The 11,462-nt window shown below is 44.6% G+C and overlaps 1 non-coding gene across 1 annotated transcript; it reads left to right on the top strand.

Annotated features, from left to right (window-relative positions):
• The first annotated feature begins 2,549 nt into the window (after positions 1-2,549).
• On the top strand, positions 2,550-2,621 carry trnag-ucc (transfer RNA glycine (anticodon UCC)). The gene has a single exon. It is a non-coding gene; the product is annotated as a tRNA-Gly (tRNA).
• Positions 2,622-11,462: the final 8,841 nt, after the last annotated feature.

Raw genomic sequence — 11,462 nt, 5'->3', positions numbered from 1 at the left:
GATGATGTGTGTGGAGGTGCAGGTGAATTTGTGGTGGATATGGAAGGATCCCTTGGGGCCTTGGAGAGAGGTAAGGGAGGAGGTGTGGGCGCAAGTTTTACATTTCCTGCGGTTGCAGGGGAAGGTGCCGGGAGTGGAGGTTGGGTTGGTGGGGGGTGTGGACCTGACGAGGGCGTCACGGAGGGAGTGGTCTTTTCGGAATGCTGATAGGGGAGGGGAGGGAAATATATCCCTGGTGGTGGGGTCCGTTTGGAGGTGGCGGAAATGACGGCGGATGATACGCTGTATACGGAGGTTGGTGAGGTGGTAGGTGAGAACCAGTGGGGTTCTGTCCTGGTGGCGGTTGGAGGGGCGGGGCTCAAGGGCGGAGGAGCGGGAAGTGGAAGAGATGTGGTGGAGGGCATCATTGATCACGTCTGGGGGGAATACATCGTCGATCACGTCTGGGGGGAAATGCATCGTCGATTATGTCTGGGGGGAAATGCATCGTCGATCATCGTCTGACCGTCTCAGACTCCTCCCTCCCCTTCTGAGACCTTTCCATTTCTATCTCGGGCGACCGAATCAACACAGACATCTACTATAAACCGACTGACTCCCACAGCTACCTGGACTACACCTCCTCCCACCCTGCCCCCTGTAAAAACGCCATCCCATATTCCCAATTCCTTCGTCTCCGCCGCATCTGCTCCTAGGAGGACCAGTTCCAATACCGTACAGCCCAGATGGCCTCCTTCTTCAAAGACCGCAGATTCCCCCAGACGTGATTGACGATGCCCTCCACCGCATCTCCTCCACTTCCCATTCCTTGGATGCTGCCTGACCTGCTGCGCTTTAACCAGCAACACATTTTCAGCTAACATGTTTGCTAGGCCACCGCTTGAGTATTCCGTGCAATTCTGGAATTCATACTATAGGAGGGATATGATTACTCAGGAGAAGGTGCAAAGGAGATTTCCCAGGATCTTGCCTGGACTGGAGAGTTTCAGTTATGGTATTGTTTTCCTTAAGCCTACAGCCTGGAGGACTTAACATTGAGTTCTCCAATTTCAAATAACCTCCTTTCCCATCACCCAACTCCCTTCCCAACGCCTCCCCCTCCCTTCCATTCCTTGTACCGGCCCTTTCTTTCAGCTACCAACTGGATTCATGCCTCCCATCGACGAACCAGGCCGTAGCCGCTACCTGTGTTAACCTATCCCCCACCTCACCACCCCGCCCCTCTCCCTGCCCAAAACACTTCCCCACCCCCATCCCATTTATCTGCAGCTCCCCTTCCACCCACTCCCTGTCCTGAAGAAAGGTTACCCTCGAAATGTTGACTTCTCCACCTCCTGATGCTGCCTGGCCTGCTGTGTTCTTCCAGCCTCCTGCTTGTCTACCTTGTTTTCCTAAGAGCAGAGGACACTGAGGGGGGACATAATTGAGACGTATAAAATGATGGGGGGCATAGATTGGGCAGACAGGAAGAAACCTTTGCTCTTGATGAAGGGATCAATGACTAGGAGGCAGAGTTTTAAGGAAAGGGGCAGAAGGTTGAGAAGACATGGGGAAGATATTTTTCATACGGAGGGTGGAAGGAATCAGTCACCATTTAACGGTGGGAGAAGTAGAAATCCTCATAACATTGAAAAAGCGTTTAGATGTGCTGATGATGCCAAGACATGCAAGATTATTGGCCAAGTTTGGAAAATGGGATTAGAACAGTCAGGTGGTTGTTTTTGACCAGCGCGGACATGATGGGCTGAAGGGCCTTTTTCTGTGCTGTGGATCTCTCTGACTCTAAAACAGCATTGTTATCAGAGAAAGTGGAAACAAAAATTTAGTAGATAGTGGAAAATCATTGACTGAACCCAGTCAAATCAGCTGGAGTTCACTGTAGAGTTAATTCCTAAAGCATCATAAAAGCAAAATACTGCGCATGCTGAAAATCTGAAACAAGCACAGAAAATGTTGGAGAAATTCAGCAGGTCTGGTAGCGTCTGACAGACTTCCACTTCTGTCAAAAGTATCAAAAATAAAATTTTTCATCATCTGAAGAAGGGTGATACTAGACTTGAAACATGACCTCTGTGTCTCTGTCCAGGAGTGCTGCCAGATCTGCTGAGATTTTCCAGCATTCTCTGCGTTTCAGTTCCTAAACCAGATGTGCAATAAATGCTGGCCGAGTCAGTGACTCCAACGTCCTATTAATGAATGAAAAAAGTCTCTCTTTTCAGCAATATTCAGTAATGTTCCTTAGTTTAATATAACATTGTATATTTTGATTCAAACACAGTTGGCTAATCAGCGTGTTTCTCCAGTGCTGTCATGAAGCCTATACTAAAGATTAATACCACAGAGTGGCGCTGTTGAGCAACAGTTGATTCAGTTTGTGATTTATTTGCAATTATGGAGATTAAATATTAGGATTAGAATTGGACAGAGTGGACAATCATACACAGAAAATACATGCTTGTTTGAAAGGATGAGTTTTGTGTACTATAAGGGAATAGACTGGATGGAATTAGTTTTGGCTCAGTGAATATATTATAGTATATTAAAACATTGTGATGGTGGTGTAGTGGTGAGTATAGCTGCCTTCCAAGCAGTTGACCCAGGTTTGATTCCTGGCCGTCGCATGTTTATACACTGAATGCACTGAAGGAAAACTCTGTCATGGACTAATCACGTGGAACAGGAATTCTCCAAGTTTATTTCCTGTCCAGATGGAGCTTGATTGAATATTAATGAAGAGAGTGTGAAGGTCCATTGGCCTGAGTCACACAAAGGTTAGGGAACCGAAAGCATTGATCATGTTTCCTGTTTTGTTTATAACCCAGTGGTACATCATGGTGGAATCTGTGAACAGTATGGATGAAATGAGGGCTCTGCAAATAAGTAATGATTTTCATTAGATACCCAGGTGAGCAGGAAGAGAGTACTGAATGATTTTACAAAGGAAGCTATGTGGGATCTCATCATTTAAATCTAATCTGAAGTCGTCTCTCAGGTGCTGATTTGATCTCCTGCCCATTTCCAACAGTTTCCATTTCAAAGGATTACCTATGTCACAGAAATTGACATTCTGCCCATTTAATGGATCCATGCTAGTGTTTGTGCTGCACACAAATTCTTCCCCATCAAGAATCATGATTCAATTTTGTCAGTACATCCTTTTAATAAGCATCCTATCCTTCCCTAGGATGGAAATGTGAAATACTAAGGTGACCATAGGTTTAAGGTGAGAGGGGGAAAGTTTAAGGGAGATGTGTGAGGAAAGTTTTTTACACAGAGGGTGGTGGGTGCCTGGAAAGCACTGCTGGGGAGGTGGTAGAAGCACATACGTTACCCGGGTTTAAGAGGCATTTAGACAGACACATGAACAGGCAGGGAATAGAGGAATATGAACTGTGTAAAGGCAGATGGGATTAGCTTAGAATGGTAGAAATATAGAATCCCTACAGCATGGGAATAGGCCCTTCAGCCCAAGCTGATCTCCAAAGAGGAACACACCCATTTTCCCTGACTAATGCACCTAACCTACACATCCTTGAACACTATGGGCAACTTAGCAAGGCAATTCACCTAACCTGCATATCTTTGGATTGTGGGAGGAAACCCACGCAGACACCAGGGAAATGTGCAAACTCCACAAAGACAGTTGCCCGAGGCTAGAATCGAACTGGGGTCCCTGGCGCTGTGAGGCAGCAGTGCTAACCACTGAGCCACCTTGCCATGGTTAGCATTGATCTGGTAGGCCGAAGGGCCTGTTCCTGTGCTGGAGTGTACAATGTTCTATATCCTATCTCAAAATCACAAATTTGTTAGCTCAAATCTCCTTGGGTAGGCAGATCTGAGGGAATGGCTGCTGTCATTAAACTGAGACACTGATTCCCCCTACAGTGGATGCAAAAGACCTTATGCCAATGTTATAAAAAAAACTGAGCAAATCTCCCTGCCCGATACTTGTTCCTCAATCAAGGTCATCAAAACAGATAACCCCATCACAGTCTCATTGTTGGATCTCACTGTATGGGAATTAATTGCCATGTTTTCCAAGTTAGAACAGTGACTGTATTTGAAAAGTACTTCATTAGTTAGGAAGTGGTTTGGGATGCATGTGTGTGTGCATCTGTGTGTGTTTGCACGTGCATGTGTGACTTATATATACATTTGTGTATGTATGTGGGCATGCAGATTTTAGTTTTTTGGGCAGGGTTGTATGTCAGTCTACATGAACATCAACGAGCCACTAAACGACATGAACCAGTCTCACAAGTATCCTTACTTATGGATGAGGAAGGACACACTTCGACGGGGACAACACATCTGTCCTAGCTCAAGCTAAACAGAAACATGCATGAGATTTCCTAGAAGCATAACATTCTAACCGGAACTCTATCAACAAACACATTGACTTGGATCCCATTTACCACCCCCTGAGAAAAAGAACAGGAAATGATGTCATCATAGAAAATGACATCACCAACCCGAGGAATCTCAATCTTATAAATAGAAAGTGGGCTACACCACCAGTGCTTCATTCGGAGACTCACTGAAGACGTTACCTAGTATAGTGATGAAACGTCTGAAAATGAACCTTCCAGCTCCACAAGCAAACCTACATCTAGAACCTCAACCTGAGTTACAAATCTTCTCAAAACTCGCAGACAGTGTATCCATTACTGCTCAGTTTTGCTATCCCACAATAATACTCACAGGTCTTTTACATGCTGAAATTAGCTACTGGAAGGACAACTTAGTTATATTCATGTGGACTTGTTCTGTTCTGACAGCACAATTTACACCAATGCAGAGTTCTCTGAACATTTAAATTATGTTTGGCTTCTAATTTTGGAAAATAAGTCTTTACATGTTTGAGTAGGTTGAACAAGGATCATAGAATCAAATGTAAGTAAAGAAACAAACCCAGTCATACCCTCATTACATAAGATCATGCTACAGCCACAACGTCAATCCAGACCCGGTTTTTATTCAGCTCTTTCATTGGTGGGATCAGCCATGAACGTGTGAGTCACATCAAACATTATGGCCATTCTGAGACCATATTGCTGCCTCTTAGTCATGCATTTTAAATATTTATTCAGCAACTTTCCTTAACCATGAGTCTCTGAGGAAAGTTACTACAATATAAACTGTATATTTTTTATTATTCATACGTGGGATGTGAGTATCACAGGCAAGGCCAGCATTTGTTGCCCATTGCCAGATGTTTGACACAAATGACCGACCACAACATCTTCCTTTGTGAGTCATACCTAGCACAAAGGAAGATAGTTGCAGTTGTCCGTCCTGTGGGTTTTGGGGCGAAACTGTGCCTCAGTGGTTAGCACTGCTGCCTCACAGCACCACAGACCAGGGTTTGATTCCTACTTCCAGCAACTGTCTGTGTGGAGTTTGCACATTCTCTCTGTGTCTGCGTGGATTTCCTCCAGATGCTCTGGTTTCCTCCCACAGTCCAAAGATATGCCAGTTAGGTGGATTGGCTATGCTAAATTCCCCATAGTGTTCAGGGCTGTGTAAGTTAGGTGGATGAGCCAGGGTTACAGGGATAAGGTGGGGGAGGGTGTTGGGATGCTCTTTGAAGGGTTGGGCCAAATGGTCTGCTCCAATACTATAGGGGTTCTATGGATTGTATGAACTACAACAAATGGACTGCAGAGGTTCAAGAAAACACTCACTACCATTGTCTCAATCATGATTAGAGATGGCCAATCAAGGATGGACAATAAATGCTGGTCCAGCAAAGCCTACATCTTCTGAATTGATAAGTTTGGCACACTGGAATGGAACTGGCATGACTGATGCACAAGATATTGGACGTGATGTTCCTGGAGATGCCCAGGACATAACAGCTCTCACAAACCTGAAGTTTGGCGAATTCACAGAGGTACAGGTGTCCAGATTATTCTCGGAGTCTCCTGAGAGCCCATCCCTACAGGGACCTAGAAATGTCAAAAAGAAAATGCATAGAAAGGAAGTGATCCTTTCCACTGCATAACCTTTGGTTTGTTTTCAATATTTATTACGTGGTAACTGCAACCATTTTCGTGAAAGGAGGCAAATAAAAGCAAATCTTTCATTTATTTGGCTTGAATGCAATTGGATTGGTTTCAGTATTGAAAATATTAATGGTCCTATGCAAATGCACATTGCTTGATTTTATATGTTGCTTCAGTGGAAATGATCACTTTGGATAAACAGACAGGAAGCATGTAAAACACAATGAGAGCACACGTGAGTTTTCACATGTTGATTGTTTGCAGAGACAGCTTTCTCTTGATAGGGAGTCAGGGTGGCACAGTGGCTCAGTGGTTAGCACTGCTGCCTCACAGCACCAGGCACTCGGGTTTCATTCCAGCCTCAGGCGACTGTCTGTGTACAGTTTGCACATTCTCCCCGTGTCTGCGTGGGTTTCCTCAGGGTGCTCTGGTTTCCTCCCACAGTCCATAAAGATGTGCAGGTTAGGTGAATTGGCCATAGTGTTCAGGGATGTGTAAGCTAGGTACATTAGTCAGTGGTAAATTATAGGGTAGGGGAATGGGTCTGGGTGGGTTACTCTTCAGAGGGTCAGTATGGACTTGTTGGGACAAAGGGCCTGTTTCCACACTGTAGGGATTCTAGTCCTAATTCCCTATAAAAACTCACTCTGGGTGTTGTAGTTTCTTCAATTGCATAAATAATAATAAAAGATAGGGCACCTTCACAATGCTGTGTATGGTAATACCTAGAAGTAGAAAGTTGGTTACTGGGATTAGTAGAGACTGGTTAAATAAAAAAAGTTGAAAATTGCACCACACCAGGTTATAGTCCAATAGGTTTTTTTTAGATTAGATTAGATTACTTACAGTGTGGAAACAGGCCCTTTGGCCCAACAAGTCCACACCGACCTGCCGAAGCGCAACCCACCCATACATTTACCCCCTACTTAACACTACGGGCAATTTAGCATGGTCAATTCACCTGACCCGCACATCTTTGGACTGTGGGAGGAAACCGGAGCACTCAGAGGAAACCCACACAGACACGGGGAGAACGTGCAAACTCCACACAGTCAGTCGCCTGAGTCGGGAATTGAATCCGGGTCTCAGGTGCTGTGAGGCAGCAGTGCTAACCACTGTGCCACCGTGCCATCCACGGAAGCACTAGCTTTTGGAGCGCTGCTCCTTCATCAGTAGCTGTGAAGGTGTGATTTTTAACTTTGTCCACACCAGTCCAACACTAGCTCCTCCATATCATAAATATAAACAGAAAATGCTGGAGAAATACAGCAGGTCTGATAGCAGCTGTGGAAAGAGAAAGAGTTAACAGAGTTTTGATTCTTCATCAGAACTGAAAGCATCTGAGAATTGGTGATAATTCTGCTGATGACAGAGTTGGGGGGAGGGATGTTGAACTAAGGACAAATGAGGTGAATAGATGGAGACAGTGCCCAGAGAGGGGAAGAGAAAATAGGGAAGCAGTCAAAGGGATTGCTGATCATAAACCGCAGGAGGAGAGAATGCTGAGCTGGTGCCAAAGGGAGGTTTGAATAGCTGAAAATGGGCTGGCTGTGCTGGGAGCAATCCACACAGTGCAGGCCCTGTCTCTTCAACAATCCTCAGTGATCAGTTAAATGCAGGTGAGAGACTAGGTGGAGGTGTTCAGGTGGAGGGAGAGTGTTGGAGGCAGTTGAAGGAATCTATGGGATAGGGAGAGGAAATGAGCACAGAGTTAAATGATTAAATCCAGGTTAGTTACTGGTAGATCTCCCCAAGGCCAAGGGGCTGTTAATGCTGATAGCATTCTAGTTTCAACTAGTATTTGGAAGTTATCGTCACTGATAGCTGTCTGGTAGACCATCATTACTGGCTCAGACTGGTAGTTTCTGGTAGATCTTCCTGCTCATGCTGAGTGTCAATACCTTTAAATTTTGGACATGATTGTTACTGCATTATACAGACTTTAAACATGTGTGCTTTTCAATGTTAATGGAGATTTTAAACAGTATTGATGGTGAACTCAGTGAAAATTGAGGGATATTAGCCTTGAGATAATTGAACTTAAGAGATCATGACAAGACAATGGCTCGACTTTAAACTTTAATGATTTTTTATGAAAAAAAGACACTCCCAACTGTGAAATTACGTTTATGTACAGGAGTTAATGAACATACAATTGAAACAATTATTAACAATGGAATTGCAATATGTATTTACAAATTGTAACATAACATAGCCCGCTGCACAAAGGAATTCATACAGAAATAATGGGGAAACTTTTATCTGACATATAACCACAAAATACTGAGGGAGTGTTGATGTGGTAATAGAAATATGTTCCTTACTTTTATTGACTGGACCATAAATGTTTGAAAATCACCCAGTTATCACAAAGAAACACTAGTTGACTGTTGCATGATTGAAATATTATATAGGAGTCACTTCTGTTTCTCCCTTTGACACCACACACTCCCTAACACCACCGCAACTTCACTGAAATGTGCAAAGTATTCATCTCTGGGACCCAGTTCAAAATCTTTGCTTTAAAAATTGAACAGTTTGGGTTACATTAAAAAAATAACTTGTTGAACTTCATAAATTTCCCCCATTCTGCATTTTAGAAAATCACAGAGCAGTGTCTTCAAGTTCACTGCTTCCAGGTTTTTTTGAATCCTGTTGAATGTTTCAGGCTGTGGGCGGTATTTGCGTTCCTAGAGTGAAATTTGAGAGTGGGGGTAGATTAGGTTAGATTAGATTAGATTAGATTAGATTAGATTAGATTACTTACAGTGTGGAAACAGGCCCTACGGCCCAACAAGTCCACACCGACCCGCCAAAGCGCAACCCACCCATACCCCTACATTTACCCCTTACCTAACACTACGGGCAATTTAGCATGGCCAATTCACCTGACCCGCACATCTTTGGACTGTGGGAGGAAACCGGAGCACCCGGAGGAAACCCACGCAGACATGGCAGTTCTTCACTAAATAACAAATGCTTGGCTGAAATATGCCAAAGCAAGTAGTTGCAAATATCTATGGACATGTGGCATACCATGATGATCAAAAGTGATAACTAACCACCCTGAGTGGACATCATACTTGAATAAAGGGACAGTGGCAACACCAATGACTGAGATTGGCTTCAGGAGGACACAACCATTTGGAACATTAGGCTGGATGCTGTGAACAGTGGGAACAGCTCCGTGGTGCAGGCTTCTGTGCTCTATGGTCTCTTCCCCGGGACACACATCGAGACAGACATCAACTCCATCTCTAACTGGGTGGAAGGCGCTCTTTGGTCTGCCTGAAACTTGTTGGTTTTCCTGAACAAAGAGTTGACCCTGACTGAGTGTTGCAGACTGGCACATTCCAAGGTCCAGGACCACATTCTGAGGGATGCACTAACGTTTGGGGCAGCTGCCGCCAAGGCGCAGTGGGGAAAGACCACTGTCTGAGGGCTTCCTGCTGAAGGTAAATAGGGGTCTATTCAGCTATTGGACATTCCCAGTGCCTCAAATGTATGTAAATATAACCCTGGACAAGGAAGAAATGCCTTGGGCTTGTTGAAGGCTAGAGTCAAACTCCAATGTTTGTTTGTTCCTTAATATGCTATTGTACAGAACTAAGCTGTTTTCGTGACCATGTATGTATACATGATGTTTTTATAAATAAAGTATATTTTTGAAATAAAATCAAGTTCTGAGGAGTGGGAATCTCATGCAGATTGCTACTGTGCTCCTTTCTTTAATAACAAACAACTTTGTAATGCTAGGAGGAGATTCCAGTCAGATAGGCCTCCTTCAGAAATGAAGAGTTGTACTTCCATTCTGACATATACCTTGTGGTGCAGAACAGTCAGAGGAAAGGTGAACAACACCTCCCCCTTCTCTCCCCCCCCCCCCCCCTCCCCCCTCCCCCCCCTCCCCCCCCCCACACTTCTTTTTACAACAGCCAGTTACCTCATCTGAAGTTTAAAGGTCCACCTTCACAGACAGCCACTTTGTCAGCTGCAGTCAAAATGTAAGTGTGAGGTCAGTATACTGGGATGGGTAGGGTGCCAGGTGGGTAGGAGGTAGTGTGCCAGGTCAGTAGATTGCTCAGGTGGCTAGGGGTGGTGATGCAGTGATTGTGGTGATTCATCTAAGTTAAGTGGGTAAGGGAGGAATCAAAGTCAAGGGAGTTCAGAGGGTGGGGTTAGGGTGTTGGGTGCCAGTGGGGAAGGGGGGCTGTCAGGTTCGGCAGAGGTACAGGGAGCTGCTGGACTGGTGGGGGAAGAGGATTGGTTCAGGTCCAGATCAGGGGGAAAGGAGGTGGAGTCTGAAGTGGGCGGGGGTGCTTGATTAGGTCTGGCAATGGGTAAGGGTATCAGGTCTGGAGGGAGGTGGGAGATGGGATCCAGTGGTACGAGGGATGTTTGACCCAGATTATGGGCAAGGACTTGTTGGGTCCCATGGAAGGGGGGGTTGAGAGAGAGGTATATTTGTCAAACTTGATGATAGAAGGGATTTGGAGGTGGGAGTGGTGGGGGGTAGATTGTCAGATCCCAGAGGGAATGCAAGTGACGGGTCAGAGTCTAGTGGGGTATAGGATCTGGGGACAGCGTTGTTGGGGGTTTGGTGAGTTGAACAGTTTCTCAAGAGGTATCAATGGCCTAAATTTTCCTGAGTAGCTACTTACTTCAGTTCATTGAAACCCTCCAAATTCTCTACATTGAGACCCAGTGCATGAGCTGGTTACTGGGAGAGTTTTAACAGTTAATTTCTATCTGAAGTCTAGTTTCTCCTTAGTTTTGCAATAAATCTTGTTTAAAATGCTCTAAGTTCAGAGGAGTGAAGTTTTATTCCAGCCTTTAAACCAGGGAATACAACCTCTTTGAAAGAGGTTCCAGCTCATTACCAGGATTGCTGGTTAAAACTGGTTTGCAGAAGCTTGAGTTCAATTGTTTTTTTTTGAGACAGCGTAAAAGTAGATCTTAAGGGTCTTGTTGTACAGAGGTAGTGTTTCTAACTCTAGGCCAGAAAACTAATGTTTAAACCTCACTTGCCCCAAAGGTGAGTCAAAGTATGTCTGAGCAAGTTACTGAAAAATCATTTAAACAGAGTTCCTTCCTCAGAGCTGTCTTGTTTCCACTGAGATCTACTCTTAGTAGAGAGTTTGGGAGTTTGGTGAGTGAGGGGGTTTGGTGGACGGTTCCCTTTTCTTTACTCTCTACCTTTTCCAGCCTCAACGAATTGGTTCTTACTATGATGTAGGGGATGAAGTTAATTGGTGAGTAAATGTGAAGTTATTCTACTTATTCTAATTTTAATGATTAGCTTTTTATGAAAAGTTACAGGATGGCAGGACAACTCAACCACCTGGAATGTAAAATTGTGGTTTGTAGGAAGTGATGGGAACACTCCGTTTTGAGGTCAAGAGTGTGGTGCTGGAAAAGTACGACACGTCAGGCAGCATCAAGGGGCAGCAGAATTAA

This window comes from Hemiscyllium ocellatum, chromosome 26, assembly GCF_020745735.1.
Source record: "Hemiscyllium ocellatum isolate sHemOce1 chromosome 26, sHemOce1.pat.X.cur, whole genome shotgun sequence".
NCBI lineage: Eukaryota > Metazoa > Chordata > Chondrichthyes > Orectolobiformes > Hemiscylliidae > Hemiscyllium > Hemiscyllium ocellatum.
Note: the sequence above shows the minus strand (reverse complement) of the source record. Positions and strands in the feature narration are given on the sequence as shown.